Source organism: Hemicordylus capensis, chromosome 3, assembly GCF_027244095.1.
Source record: "Hemicordylus capensis ecotype Gifberg chromosome 3, rHemCap1.1.pri, whole genome shotgun sequence".
NCBI classification, from domain to species: Eukaryota; Metazoa; Chordata; class Lepidosauria; order Squamata; family Cordylidae; genus Hemicordylus; species Hemicordylus capensis.
In genome coordinates, this window is record NC_069659.1 from 52,180,158 (window position 1) to 52,195,968 (window position 15,811).

Here is a 15,811-nt window from a genome sequence, read left to right on the forward strand (position 1 = left end):
GTTTCTATCTCAGGTTTCTTTTTAGACTGTGAGCCCTTTGGGATCCATCTTATTTATTTATTATTTCTCTGTGTAAATTGCCATTTTTTGAAGGGTGGTATAGAAATCAAATAAGTAAATAAGTAAGTAAGTAAAATACTATACTATACTCTGTTACCCTACCTTCCACCTCAAGTTATACAATTATGATGGAGTCAATTCAAGTGTTAAGAAGTCTCAGACCTTGGGATTAGGGATGTGCGAACCGGTTTGGATCCAAACCGGTTCCGGTTTGGAGGTTCGGATCCGAACCGAACCACCCCTGGTTCAGTTCGAATCTGAACCGAACTGGGGGTGGTTCGGTTCGAATTTGGATCAGTTCAGACACCTGAAAATTGGTAGGATGGTAGCTGGCACCCAGGGGTACCTGTCACCCAAACCCCAAAGCAATCGGACACGCGTACGATATTTTATGAATTTTTGAAAATTATTTTTATTTTTCCTCATAGGATATAATGGGACTCGAACCAGGCCATTATTCCTTATTGTGGAGCACCCATGGTTTTTCCTAATAATAAGTTATAATGGAGCTTTCAGCAGCCCCATAAGTGCACATGGGGGGTGCTGGGGTGGCCCAGAGCGAGTGGTGGTGTATTGCACATAGGGTGCCAACCACCCCCATGGGTTTCTAACCCATGGGGTACAGGGTTCTCTTGTTTCTGAGGTATTGAGTGTGGATTCTATGATAGCATATTAGAGTGGATTCATGGTGTCTCATTGAAAATCTCATTTGTTATCACAGAATCCACGCTCAATACCTCAGAAACGAGAGAACCCTGTACCCCATGGGTTAGAAACCCATGGGGGTGGTTGGCACCCTATGTGCACTACACCACCACTCGCTCTGGGTCACCCCAGCACCCCCCATTTGCACTTATGGGGCTGCTGAAAGCTCCATTAGAACTTATTATGAGGAAAAACCTTAAAGATGCGTAAACTTCAACAATTAACCAAAAACCAGCCCTCTGCCCAAATCCTTTGAAAAAATTCAGGTAGCTTCCCTGCCCCTACCCGGCACTACCACCAACCCCACACCGCTCTAGGCCACCCCTTTCCCCCTGACGTGAAGCGATACACCCTTCATTATACCTAATGGGGGAAAACCTTAAAGACGCGTAAACTTCAAAAATCACTTAAAAATCACCCCTTTGCCCAATTCCTTTCAAGTAATTCTGATAGCTTCCTTGCCAACCCTAGGAACTACTAGCCACCACACTGCACTCTACGACACCCCTTTCCCCCCGACGTGAAGCTATACATTTGCTGCAATCCTCATTATTCTCTATGAGGAATTCAAAAATACTTTAACAATTCACCAATAATCAGAGGAGTGTCCAATTGCCTTGGGATTTTTTGGGTGGTAGGCACCCCTGTCTGTCTACCACCCACCCCGCTTTTGTGCCCCTAGGTGCTCCACAATAGGGGATATGGACTGGTTTGGGTCCCATTATACTCAATGAGAAAAATAATTAAAAATATTTCAAATATTCATAAAAAATCATAGGGGTGTCTGATTGCTTCAGGGTTTGCATGGTTGTTGGCACCCATGGGTGATCCACAATAAGGAATAATGGCCTGGTTCGAGTCCCATTATATCCTATGAGAAAAAAATAAAAATAATTTTCAAAAATTCATAAAAAATCGTACGAGTGTTCGATTGCTTTGGGGTTTGGGTGACAGGTACCCCTGGGTGCCAGCTACCATCCTACCAATTTTCAGGTGTCTGAACTGATCCAAACTGGTCTGAACCAGTTCAGATCCAAACCGAACCAGGGGGTGGTTCGGACAAAACCAAAACCAAACCACCCCCTCCTGGTTCGGACCCGGTTCGGATCTGAACCGAACCGGGCGAACCGGTTTTGTGCACATCCCTACTTGGGATAAGATAATTCTGTACTCAAGAATACACATTCATAATTCAAATTTGTAATGCATGGCTAAGTATGCACATTGCTGTAATTGGCATTGTCCAACAGAAACTGCAGCAATTCCCCCCCCCAGGCTTGTTCTATGGCTATCATATAGCCCTGGTTCCACATTAGACAACACATTACTGCTGACAAATTGAGTTCCTGCCCTTTAAAGCAGGAATGGACATCCCAATCTGAGAACATACCTCATGGTAAATTCCAGTGAACAAACCCTACTTCCAACTGTGTGTACTCAGAACCACACAGTATGCACAGAAGAGAGAGAAGAATGTTGCATGCTTGCTATGCTAACAACACAAAAGCCACCACTGAAATCAGAAAAGATAACACTCATGTTCTGTCTAAGCCATAGCAAGGCCAAAATTGCATGCTTCACTTATAAAATGAGAAGAAGCTAGGGAGAAATCAGATTTCTAACATGGCTTTTACTAATAGATGTAAGTGGTAAGCCACTTGCAAGATAACTGTTGCCATCAAACACATACTATAATAACAGCTTTAAGCTACTACACATACCTCGCAGGGAACAAGTGCCCCAGTGGGACACAAACTCAATAGGGCTTACTTCTTGTGGTGCACAACACATACGGAGAGAACCCATTAAAGATGGTGTGGTCTGTCCCTCCAAAATAACCTTTGTGATCTTGACAACATGTAAAGTAAGCCTCAGTAGATGAATAACTGAGAGGTCCCGCGGCACTTTAGATGAAACGGAAAGCTGCTGAGAGGTTTAAATAATCGAGAAAGTGGCTAGAGAACGCAATCTACGTGGTACGACAGAGTCGGGGAAGTGGGGAAGGAACGAGTTCTGGAATCTGCAGGAGCTGCCTATAATGTGGCCGGCCAACTTTTCCCTGGGCACGGCGCTGTCGGCAGCTCTCCGCCACCCACGCTCCGCTTGAAAAGAAGGCTGGCTGCAAAGGTGCGTGGCCCGTGCCTGGGTTTCTTCTTAGGGATGGACGGGTGTCTCTATGGCGGGTGGGGGAAGGGGAGGAGAGGGGGCGGTAGCGGTAGCAGAGAGAAGTGGGGAGGGCGCGGGACTTCCCCCCTCCCCGTCACACAAGGAGGCCCCAAGGTTGCGAGTGGAGCCATGCTGCCTCAGCCCAACCTTCCTCTCCCGCCCATGGCAGCGCCTCCTTGTTGTTTGCATTGCACTCGGAACGGAAATGAGACTCGCGCCGCGTGGGGCAGAAATGGAAACAAAACACAAGCAGCAAGGAGGCTACGAGACCCCCTCCCCTCCGGATACAGCGCGAGGTGCTTCCTTCGCCCTTCCCACTCTCTTCTTCCCTTTGGAGCTGTGCGTGCACCGGAGGATCCCGCCTCAGGACTCACCGTTGTTGGCGCGGCTGCCTCAGCCTCCGTCCTACCAACCTGGACAGGTAGCACCAGTGGTGGCAAGCTTGGGCGCCACACACGCCACTCTCTCTGCCTCCAGTCCTGCACGACGGCGCGGATTGAAACCCGACTCGCGCATGTGCGACTCAGTGGGGGGCGGGCGGGGAGTTGAGTCCCAGCCCCGGAAGAGGTCTGTCGTCCGTGTGTCCATGTGTGCGGCACAGCCATGCCCAATGCTGAAGGCAGCAGCAAAAGCAGCAAAGGCACTCGCCACCCAGCCAGCCGGAGCCGAGCAATGTGGGGGAGCGAGTTCGGCGTGCGGTTGGCTGCTCGGTCGCTTGGTCTGTGTGGCGGCAGCGGCAATTCAAACAAGGGGAAAAAATTCAGGAAAGGAAGGGGATCGGCGGGGGCATTTTTTGGCACCCCCTACCAAGTGGTGCCCAGGGCACGTGCCCTGCCTGCCCCTCCTATCGTTATGCCCCTGAAGATGGGCTTCTTACTTACAAGCAAATCTACTGGCGGAGAGAGCTCCAACCTTCTGCTTGACAGACACATAGCCATTTCCAGGGAGCAAATCTGCCATCAGGAAAAGATTTGCCATTTGGGAAGGACTCTCTTTTCACAGCAAGTCCTGCCGATATCCCCCATTCCTACTTAGAATCTGAAACTTTCCTTTAAAAAGCTCAAGATGGGGTACATAGAATTATTTCATTTTATGCTCACAACAACCCTGGGAGGCAGAGAGTACAATCCTCTCCTTGCCCTGATCCAGCATCTCCTTGTGCAGGCAGGCAGTTCAGATAAGCATATGCATGGCCTCAGGCATCTTCCCACACAAGCAAGAGCTTTGCCATTTCCCGACAAAGTCTCTGAGAGCTGTATGTGAACAATAGTGATGCACAAGCAGAAACTGTTCCCATAAACACAGTGAATGAGAAGCCTCTGCTATGTGTTCCTCGGAGTCCCCTGTGTGCAATATCAAATTAACATGCATGCTGTAAGGTGAAATGTGGACTGATGAAACCAAAAAGGCAGAAAGTGATACTAAGAAGCAGTATTAAGAAGTGTACACTAGATGGGGCATTTGTTATACCATTATGAAATCCCAACACTGAGAAAATTTGGATCTCTTTAGATAATTAACTTATTATTATTATATTTATCAGTCATATTTTAATACTGCCTGATTTGCACATCTCTAGGCAGGGTACAAAATTTAAAACACAATATAAAGCATAATAAAAACAGTTAACATTCCACAAAATGAGTAAAAATAATCTCATAAAAACAAAAACAAATTAAAGTTTCAAATTAATTTCAGTTAAAAGCCTGAGGAAACAGGTGTGTCTTGAGGGTCTTCCTAGACATAAACAATGAAGATGCGCTTATTTCAACAGGGAGCATATTCCAAAGCCCCCGGGGAAGCCACAGAGAAGGCCCCTTAATTCAATAATGCTCTCTTAAAACACCCTTAATGCTATAAAGGTACAGCTGTTCACTGTATAGAATCCAGACATCTTCCCTCAAGGTAGCAATGCTCCTGGAGGATTATCACATTTTCACCAACACTCAAACCACAATAACCTGACAATAGGATCCTTCCATAAATGCTGTGTGGCATGTAACTGTGCAAATATCAGAGGCTCATACTAGAAAACATTGGTTGTTCACTATTTCAAGAAAATACCAGTACTCATGGCTTCAGTAAAGGATGGACCACTAAACTAGGGATTTCTATATTAGGTAGTATAGAAATTTAATAAATAAGTAATTAATAAATAATCCCTCAGATATTTACATACATTTGTGCACATATTTTACTAGAGAGCGAAAGTTAAGAACCAGTGTCTGGAGACTCACACCCCACATGTACAATATTAAAATATTTGAGTAACACATAACACACCAGTTCATAATTTCACACAGCTTCCATTCTTTGGTTTCTATATTCAGCTGACATTGATTTAGTTCGAGGCCTTACTTATCAGGCAAAGGTGATCAGGAATGTGCTGAAGATCATGCTTAAGGAAGTCCTCCATACGAAATCCTCATTATTTGGGCATACTTAGCGCAGAGAAATAACATTCTTATATGCAGTTATTAAATGGAGGCATTTTTAATCAAACAAGTCTCTGTTCTGCTGCCAAGCAGGGATTTGTATCACTTTAGTATGTTTGCAGATTTGCAGTGAATTATTTAGAAAAGTGATTGTCTGGTTATATTTTAATTAAATCCCCATAATTAACCCTTACAAACATGGTTAGTGAAGGAGATTAAGTATGCGGCTTAAACATTTTAATGCTGAATTTGTGGACCCTGATGCCAAAAAAGTTTATCTTCATGAAAGAAAATCTATAACATGAAACAGTTTGGCTATACAATATGTTGTCTGGGGCTGAGCCTGCAAATCTTATTCATTAAAAAGAATCAAGCTACAAGGGCTGTGGATTGTATCACAGTGATTCTCTGATCCAATTCAATGTGGGATATATTCAACAATTTTGCTTCAGATTGGAACCCATGTAGCAGCAAGGACAATTGAGGATGATCCAGTGCAAAATTGTCCAAAACAATTTGGTTGGATCAAGTCAGTGCATTGAAGGACCTCACGTGTTCCTCCCACCCCTGCTGCTTTTTAAATTCAAATTGGCGCACTGGTGGCTATTACCCAATAGTCTAAAACAATAGTTTGTTTAGTCTAGAACTTTGAACCCTTTCCCAACTTTCTGGGAATAGAGTGATTTTCCATATACAAAAAACAAAGAAGAGGGGGGAGGGAAGGAGTTCTCGGATTGACATCTCTAGTTGGCCTAAGACACAATGACTTTTCAGGCTTGCAGCTGCTGAAAACGTGCTGCAATTGGGTGATCTGCATCACTGTTCCCTTCCACTCACAGTGGCTCACAGAATAACTTCTTATCACTCAAAGAAGGAGGGCTGCTTTTTGCCAATCTCTTCTTTCCTCTGCTGCCCTAACACCCTTCAAAAATATGTCCCTGAAGGTCTCCCAACCCTCAAGGACATTTTGGGGGGCATTAGGTGCAATTTGTTATGGGGCGGCTAACAAATACAAATGTTTGTTTGTTATTGCTATTCCCCTACAGCCAGGCTTATTTCTGGAGGTAACTGGGAACAGATTGAGGGGAAGCTTGGGGTTATAGGTTGAATCAGTGAGGGGTGTGTGTGATATGTACAGTTGTCACGGTTGGTGAGGCATAGGATTACATTATAAACAGGGGGTTAGAGGAATCACAACTGCCAAAGTGCCTAAAATCCACAAAAAAGGTTAAAAAAAATCCCCCCTAACCCCTAGAAAATGTCCCCTGATCCCCAGAACAGATCTCCTGACCCCCCAGAAATGACCCTGTGATCCCAGAAATTACCCCAAAATTGGCTCTAAAGCCCCTAAATCACCCCAAACCCTCCAAAATTGCCCCTTACCCCTGTAAATTACCCCCTGACCCTCAGATTGATCCCATGACTCTGGAAATTGGCCAAAAAAGGGCCAGTTTTTAAAAATGGCGCCAGCCACAAATACTCAAGGTTGGCATGGGGGGTGTCAGATTGCCAGTCACGGATACTCAACCCCATGATTGGCAAACCCGCAGTTGTTGAGGGGCAACTGTACTTAGCATCAGAAGGCAAACATTAGTTGGATTTACTTTGTAATGTCTGGTTCTGCCCTGATATTAGGTCTAAGACAGAGCTCACATAATGTCATAGCTGGCAAGATCCACAAATCCATGTTTCAGGTTTTATATTTGAAGTATGAGTTGCTGTTCTGGTTGCAGTGCCCAACTCAACTCCAAGAAAGTGTATCTGATACTTTAGGGAGGAAATAAGCTGATTAAAATATGGGTTTGGGGGACCATATTTTCTGGGATTTTAAAACAGCTGCTGTTGCACAGATCTCAATATGAACGGAAGTCCTTTTTGCCAAGTTGCCAACAGTTAATATTTTATTTGTTTGTTTATGTATGTATGTATGTATGTATGTATCATATTTTTATACTTTTAAAATATTTAAAAATCACAAATTAAAATACATGACAATAAAAACAATAAATTAAAACAAGTTTTTAAAATTATTAAAATTAATTCTAATTAAAAGCCTGAGAGGACAAGAGGGTCTTGAGATTTTTCCTGAAAACAAACAGAGAAGGAGATGCTCTTATTTCAGCAGGAAGCTTATTCCAAAGCCCTGGGGCAGCCACAGAGAAAGCCCAATCCTGGGTTACCACTAAACAAGCCGGTGGTAACCGTAACAGGACCTCTCCAGAAGATCATAACAGGCAGCAGGGATTGTGACAAAGGAGATGCTCTCTCAAATAGCCGGGATGCAAGCTGTTAAGGACTTTATAGGTAATAACCAGCACTTTATATTTCACCCGGAAACAAATTGGCAGCCAGTGCAGTTCTTTTAGAACCGGTGTTACGTGGTCCCTTCGTGTTGTCCCAGAGAACAATGTGGCTGCCACATTCTGTACCAATTTTAGTTTCCAGGCTACGTACAAAGGCAGCCCCACATAGAGTGCATTACAGCAGTGAAGCCTGGAGGTTACCAGCATCTGTATCACTGTTTTAAGGTCATTCACCTCTAGAAATGGATGTAGCTGACGTATCAGCCGAAGGTGATAAAAAGCACTCCTGGCCACCGACTCATCCTGAGAAACCAGGGAGAGCTTTGGGTCCAGGAGCAATCCCAAGCTACGTACCTGATCTTTCAGGGGGAATGTAACCCCATCCAGAACAGGCAGATCTAAACCATCTCTCAGGTCCTGCCCCCCACCCCCAGTCAATACCTGCGTCTTATTTGGATTCAACTTCAGTTTGTTATCCCTCATCCAGCCCATTACTGCCTCCAGGCAGGCATTTAGGGAAGATACAGGTGAAACTCGGAAAATTAGAATATTGTGCAAAAGTCCATTAATTTCAGTAATGCAAATTAAAAGGTGAAACTGATATATGAGACAGACGCATTACATGCAAAGCGAGATAAGTCAAGCCTTAATTTGTTATAACTGTGATGATCATGGCGTACAGCTCATGAAAACCCCAAATCCACAATCCCAGAAAATTAGAATATTACATGGAACCAAGAAGACAAGGATTGTAGAATAGAACAATATCGGACCTCTGAAAAGTATACAGTGTACTGTGCTTGATTGGCCAGCAAACTCACCTGACCTGACCCCATAGAGAATCTATGGGGCATTGCCAAGAGAAGGATGAGAGACATGAGACCAAACAATGCAGAAGAGCTGAAGGCCGCTAATGAAGCATCCTGGTCTTCCATAACACCTCATCAGTGCCACAGGCTGATAGCATCCATGCCACGCCGCATTGAGGCAGTAATTGCTGCAAAAGGGGCCCAAACCAAGTACTGAATACATATGCATGCTTATACTTTTCAGAGGTCCGATATTGTTCTATTCTTCAATCCTTGTCTTCTTGGTTCCATGTAATATTCTAATTTTCTGGGATTGTGGATTTGGGGTTTTCATGAGCTGTACGCCATGATCATCACAATTATAACAAATTAAGGCTTGACTTATCTCGCTTTGCATGTAATGCGTCTGTCTCATATATCAGTTTCACCTTTTAATTTGCATTACTGAAATTAATGGACTTTTGCACAATATTCTAATTTTCCGAGTTTCACCTGTAGATTGTGAGCCCTTTGGGGACAGGGATCCATCTTATTTATTTGTTATTTCTCTGTGTAAACCGCCCTGAGCCATTTTTTGAGAAGGGCGGTGTAGAAATCGAATAAATATACCATTTTAATTAATAGACAAGTAGTTCCACTGAAGACAATTAAGGTGAATTCACATATTTTATTTCTAACAGAGAATTGACCATTTTACATATCTACACATGCAAACAATAAACTAATTGAACCCCACCCTTGGGAGGCTAAATGGGTACCTTCAAAACACAGAGGCTTTTTTTGGTGCAACTCCTTATGTTCAACATTAACTTTGCACCCACTGAAAGGTCACTTCTGAAGAATGACATGTCAGCTAAATTCAAGAGAGTTTTAAAGGTTTTAAAAATCTGCTGCTCAGCTGTTCTCTACCAAAAAAAACTATGAAAGGAAGGAAACTGGAAATAATTCTGTCATGCAAAGTAAATCTAAATTAATACTCAGCCATGTAAACCGGAACTGCCTCACTCTTATATACTTCCTAAAATTTTAGGAACTTAAATAATCTGTTCAAAACAAGGTTTTCCTTATGTCTTCTCTGTTTTGCTTTACAGTTAAACATGGTTTTTTCTTTTAAAAAGTTAATCTGGTTTGAATCAAACTGTTTGGTTTAATAGTTTGCAAACTGCTGATTAAGGCTACCTGCTGAAAGCCTGTACTTAACAAGAGGTTGAGGATTAGCTGTTGTGCCAGTGTCTGATGTATTTGAACAATCCCATTGAAACAGCTTGACATTTAAAGATAATTGACAGTTGAAATGAGAGCATTTTCAGCAGAGTAAGGTGTTATCCAGGTGCTCTTTTAAAAATCTGCCCCTAATATATTTTAGCTTTGTCTGAAGGTCCTCAAATCTTATACTTCATTTTCACCTTTGCATAAGTCCCTCATAAACATTATCTCCACGAGAAAATGTCTTTTCTTTCTGCTGTATTTTTCCTAAAGGGAACTTTGCCACAATAAAGGAGACAATGCTCCTTTATTTCTTCATCTTTAAGGAGCAGGGGAAATGGCACAGCAGGTTTAGCGGAGCAGAGGACACCTTTAAAAAAAAAACCTAAGAAGGAAAAAAAAAACCATGGTGAAAAAGTTAAAGCTTTGCGGTTGGAACAAGATAGGCTTGTGTTCTGCTTACAGAGCTAGATAAGTGTTCCTTTACTGCTTGCCACTTTTCTACCCTGCATCCAGATGACATCCTTGGCTGTTTCAAAATTTTATAACTCCAACTCATAGGCGTAACTATGGGGGGGCAGGGGGGGCACGTGCCCCGGGTGCCACTTGGCAGGGGGCGCCAAAAAGTGCCCCCGCCGATTTGCCGAAAAAATTTTCTTTTGATTTTTTTTTTTTTGCAGCAGTCCCCCTCCCCCGGTCCCGGCGCGCCCCGCCCCCCCCATTGGCATTGCTCATCCAGCACTGGGCGCCGTAAGGGAGGGGCATCATAATCATAATAATCATCATTGCATCATAATTCTGATGTTTGAGATACAAGCCAACTTCACAGGGTTGTTGTAAGGAAAAACCTAAGTATGTAGTGCATTTTGAAATTTTTGGTAATTTTTGTAATTTTTAAAATAAAAGTTTTCTGAAACATGTGTGTCAGTCAGATGTATGTTGGGGGGGCGCAGCGGGGGGGGCGGGGGCGCAATTTCAGTGCTTGCCCCGGGCGCCGTTTTCCCTAGTTACGCCTCTGCTCCAACTGTTGGCCATTTGATGCCAATACATACATAGAATCAAGGTTTTTGAAACTACCTTACTACTACTACAATGACGACAAAGATGACGAAGATGGAGACAAATATTTATATACTGCTCTGTAGTCTACCAAAGAAAACCACATGGCTCTGTGGGCACCAGGAGTTCAGATTGACTTGATGGCACACTTCACCTTTACCTTCAACCAAAGTTCTCAAAGCGGTTTACACAGAAAAATAAATAATACATAAATAAGATGGTTCCCTGTCTCCAAAGGGCTCACAATCTAAAAAGAAACGTAAGACAGAAACCAGCAACAGCCATTGGAGGGATGCTGTGCTGGAGTTGGATAGGGCCAGTTGGTCTTCTTAGTTGGTAGCAAATGACCAGCGGATGGAACTGTGCAAATGCACAACAGCCAAGGGAGTCATTTGGACGTCAAGTGGGAAAGCAATAAGAACTTCCATTTTAAAATGGAGTATTTCTCCATCTGCAAACATCCTGAGAAACTGCCTTGTAAGAGTGCCTGTTTGCCTCCACTTCTGGTTTGCCCATATGTAGGTTCTTGAAAATAAAGTAAATGTTGCAGAGACACCTGAAATCTCCACTCTCCAGCAGTCTCTCATTCTAAGGAAACTAAACATGGCAGTGCTGCCCCTGGAACCTCTCAGCACTCAAGGAAATGGGGAGGGTGTAACATTATATTTTGAACTCAGGAATAGGTTCCAAAATCCAAAATATATCGAATGAAGCCACCTTCAAATTCTGAAGTAGGATGCTAGATTAAAGCCATTTAATATTATTCTTGTGTGCGATTCTCTGTTGCAATCCCATGGTTTTATGGTCTGATATCCTGCCATAAAATACTTTCTTACCCACTTTCTTTCTAAAACTAGCAAACATAGTGCTGTCCTTTCATTTGTTCACTTTGATGCAGCACACACTGTGTTTTCTTAGGGCTTGCCTCCATGCTGCTTTATGGCTTATCTTCCTTCAGAAAAGTAAAGCAAGCTCTGAGTTTGTGTCAGGCCTGAGTCCATGCCATGTACAGTATTTCAGCTCACTGTACTTTGGTTATTCTGTCTGGGAGGAGAAGGGAAAGCAATGTGCTCACTTATTTTCTTTGCTTTGTATTCATTTTATAGCTCCTTAGAAGCCTCAAATCCCAGTCCGAGGGAGATACTCAAACCATGAAAAATGTCTTTACAATATTTTTCTTGAAAAACGCCTCCTGCCATTTAGACAATTTTTTTTGGAAGGTTGTTGGTTTTTTTCCATTGCAAAGCAAGAATCTTGTTTTGTATATGTTCTCTCCAATGCTGGAATAATGCGTGTCTATTCAAAGAAGCAAGATGAAGTGCTATGATCCACCCAAATGGAAAACAAAGCAGAAACATTTAAAAAGTTTGGCCCTTTTGCTTTGCTATGATTTGTTCTCATTATTCATCTTTTTACCAAAGACATTTTTAATGGCAGGGTTGTATGGGGGAGGAAGTGCATGAAATTTGGAAACTCACAATTACTAGACCTTTGGGTCATCATTAACTACTACTACTATCACCACCACCATATTTACCTGAATACAAGATGACTCTGAATTTCAGACTACTCCCATAAAAAAGTGAGGTTAATACATGTTATATCTGTATTAACTCAAAATGAAGAGGGCTCTGAATTTAAGATGAACCCCCTAATTTCTCTAACAGCAAAGAACTTGGAAAAAATCTAGTCTTGGATTCAGGTAAATACATTACTATTACTACTTGTGGTGGTGATTATGGCCGAGTCTGCACATGATACAACAACCTTGCTGAAGTTAAGCAGGTCTTGGTCAGGTCAATGCCTGGATGGGAGATGTATACTGCAGGACATACATGTAAAAAATAAATACAGCACGTATATGTAGATATTTCAAAGAAGACCTCATAACAAGCAGATCGCTAAGATCGGTCAGTCTTATTATTCCCATGTTGCAGATGGTGGGCTGACACTAAGAAATACTGGCTTGAAATAAGAAATAGGGCCATCTTTATGGTAGTGGCAAGATTTGACTGACTAGTTTAGGCTGGACTCCCTAACAGCCACCCTTCTATTAGCCATTACACTATGCCATTCGTCCTGATATGCTGCTGCTATTGCTATCATTCCTGCTATATTTTAACATTTATTTTGTAGCAATAGTATGTAACATGCCTACAGAACATAAAAGCAATGCAGCCCATGCCTAGAGGACTTACTTGATGGAAGAGGCAGGTCTTAAGACAGAGAATAGGGACTAAGTGAGCAATAGTGATTGGCTAAGGGAAAGTCAAATACTAGTGGCAAGGCAGAGGCAAGCTGAACTCTGGATGAGTGATCAGTTCATGGACAGCAGGTCCATATTGGAAAAGGGAGAACATGCTGATGCTGAAAAGCAAATACTTGGCAATCTCCTCAGTGTGGAATAGGAAGGAAAGGGAAGCGTAGATAACATGTGTGTCAAATCGAAGGGAATGGTATGCATGGACAAGCCAGTGGTGTGGAATCAGGAATATTCATAGTTTAATGAAATAGATATTATGTACAGAGAGGCAAGTGCAGACTGCTTTTCAGTGCTCTTGCTGCTGGCTGTTTGTTAGCCCCGCCTCTACTCCAGGACTGGAATACAAGTAACTAAACCCCATTCAAAAGCTGGCCTGGATCAAGGAATGGATTAACCAAAAACACAGCAATGGGTAAATTGTGAAGTGTTTGAGGGGGCAACAGTATCTAAAACAATGCCAGAGATGTGCAAAATAGGGAAAGGTTTGGGTGGAGTAATCAGAGGGAACCCACTTTTCACATTGTTCAACTGTATGTGTTGCTGTGATATCCAGGAAGAACATTAATCAAGACAGAGATGCAGTATTGGCCAGAAAGTCAGAGTAGATTTGATCAGACACACACACACACACACACCCCAAACCCTGAAACTGAGAACAAACACGGCAGTCCTTCTGGCCATTTAAAAACTTGCCCTGAACATTCTGGTGGCCACTCCCAAATCCAACATGCTGTCAACAAACAAAGTCAGTGCATGCTGAACTGAGACCACACATTTTTCACAATTATTACATAAACAAGCATTATGTATTCATTCTTATCATACATGAAGTGAATCCTTTTATACCTAATCATTCCATAGTTGCAATACTTAGTTGCCACATAAAATCCTAGGAATCTTCAGTTTAAAAGATCTTGGGTAGGATTTGTAAAGACTTTGCCTGAGATCCACTGCTACTTGGAGCAGGCAACCCGACAAGATGAATTAATGAACTGACTCAATCTACGAAAGTTTTACAAGTTCATTTTAATTGTGTCATGTCAAACCATCTCTTCAAATCTCACCACAGGCAACAAAATATACATGTCAAATATGTATTTTTATACACACACATGTATGCAAAATAAAAGATGTCAAAGTGATTCTGCAGTTATAAGCATATGATGTAGTGTGTCAGAGTGAAATGCACATGGGCAATAATTCATGGTGGACTATCCCCAATGAAAACAGATGCACAAGAATGACAACATGTTTATGATTTCAGGACACATGAGATCTGAGGATATATTACAAAGGATTTTTGCTAACCCTCTATCGGTGTAATACATTTTGAGTTAAAAAAAAAATTTCTGTCCTGCTGAAACTGATAGAACAATCCCATTGACTTCAGTAATGCAAACAATTTTGTTTTCTGTACTAATATTAAATTTTAGGAGAGAAAGAATCCATGGAATGGGGCAAACAGTGACACTCAAAGCAATTCTTGCTTTTCAAAGCAAGCCAAGAAGACATATACATAGATCCTCTTCCCTGCACAGTTTTGATATTTTCTAGAAAGCAGTTGACTATACTTCAAAGGACTTCACATTTTGCTAGGAGTGGAAATGTCAAGAAAACGTTTGGTGTACACAGCTCACTGCGATGCTCAGTTGCCACTAGCAGCCAGCCTGCCTCATACCTGAAGAACAGACTGTTTCTGTTTGGCCTTCTAAGGAGCTCTGTCAGCCAGACGTCAATACTATGGTTGAGCCTATAAATCTTTGAGATTTCTTTTGTTTGGAATTTCTCCTGCCACCCTGATGGGGAAATAATGGGGCTGCAGAATTCCTCTGGTACACACAAAGCTAACTGATTCTTCTTCTTAAGCACTATTATTATTTTGTAATTGAAAATAAAGTTGAAATATAATCAGGCACAGATGGTTTCGATGGAGTCTGAGTGGTTTAATCATTGTACCATTAGTATGCCAAATAACATGACTAACCTAAGCCAGATCTTAGGCCATGTTATAAGTTAACCAAAATGACCAACTGTTGGTGGCTACATACACCATAGGCCCCATTCACACTTAATATGAAACTGGAGTTGAAGGGGCCAGAGGTTGCCAAATCTGTGTGTCCAAATGCAGGTCACCCCACCAAAACTCTGGTTCCTCATGGACAGTGACCCCAGGTTTCACTCTCCAAACTCCAATTTGAACCGCCAGCTTGTTGTGAGTTTTGTTGCTCCAACCTGAGGTTAGCCACAGTCTGCATTACGTGAAAATGCGGAACTGCAGGCTCGACAGTCTGGAACCAGAGTTGAGGGAGAAAGCGCCTCCCTCTCTCTGGTTGTGATTGGCTGTGTGGGCTGCCCTTCATGCAAGAAGGAAGTCCATACAGCTAGTTCTCCCTCCTCTCTGCAATCTCTCTGAATGCAGAGAGCCTGCTACATCCGAATTTGGACAAGAGAGTGGGGGTGGGGAGTGAAACCCCAGGTCCATTCTGTGTTATGTGTGAATGCAGCCTATAATATTGTGCTTGTTTTACCCAGCAACAGCAAGTGGAGCAAGATGATAAGGCCCAATGTAATAGTTCTATGACTACTACTACAAATATGTATACACTGCTTTTCAACAAAAGTTCCCAAAGCAGTTTACACAGAATGAATGAATGAATGAGTAATACAATGGTTCCCTGTGCCAAGAGGGCTCACAATCTAAAACACCAGCAACAACTACCGAAGGGTTGAATGGGGATAGTAGTTCTTAGTGATCCTTGTGTTAAATACTTTAAAAAATTGTGGGTAAGTACTTTCATAAGCATG

At 42.5% G+C, this 15,811-nt stretch overlaps 1 protein-coding gene across 11 annotated transcripts in view; it reads right to left on the bottom strand.

Moving 5' to 3' along the window:
• COL8A1 (collagen type VIII alpha 1 chain) overlaps positions 1-15,811 on the bottom strand; it is a 193,813-nt gene that overhangs the window by 16,905 nt on the left and 161,097 nt on the right. The gene's annotated exons all lie outside the window — the stretch shown is intronic.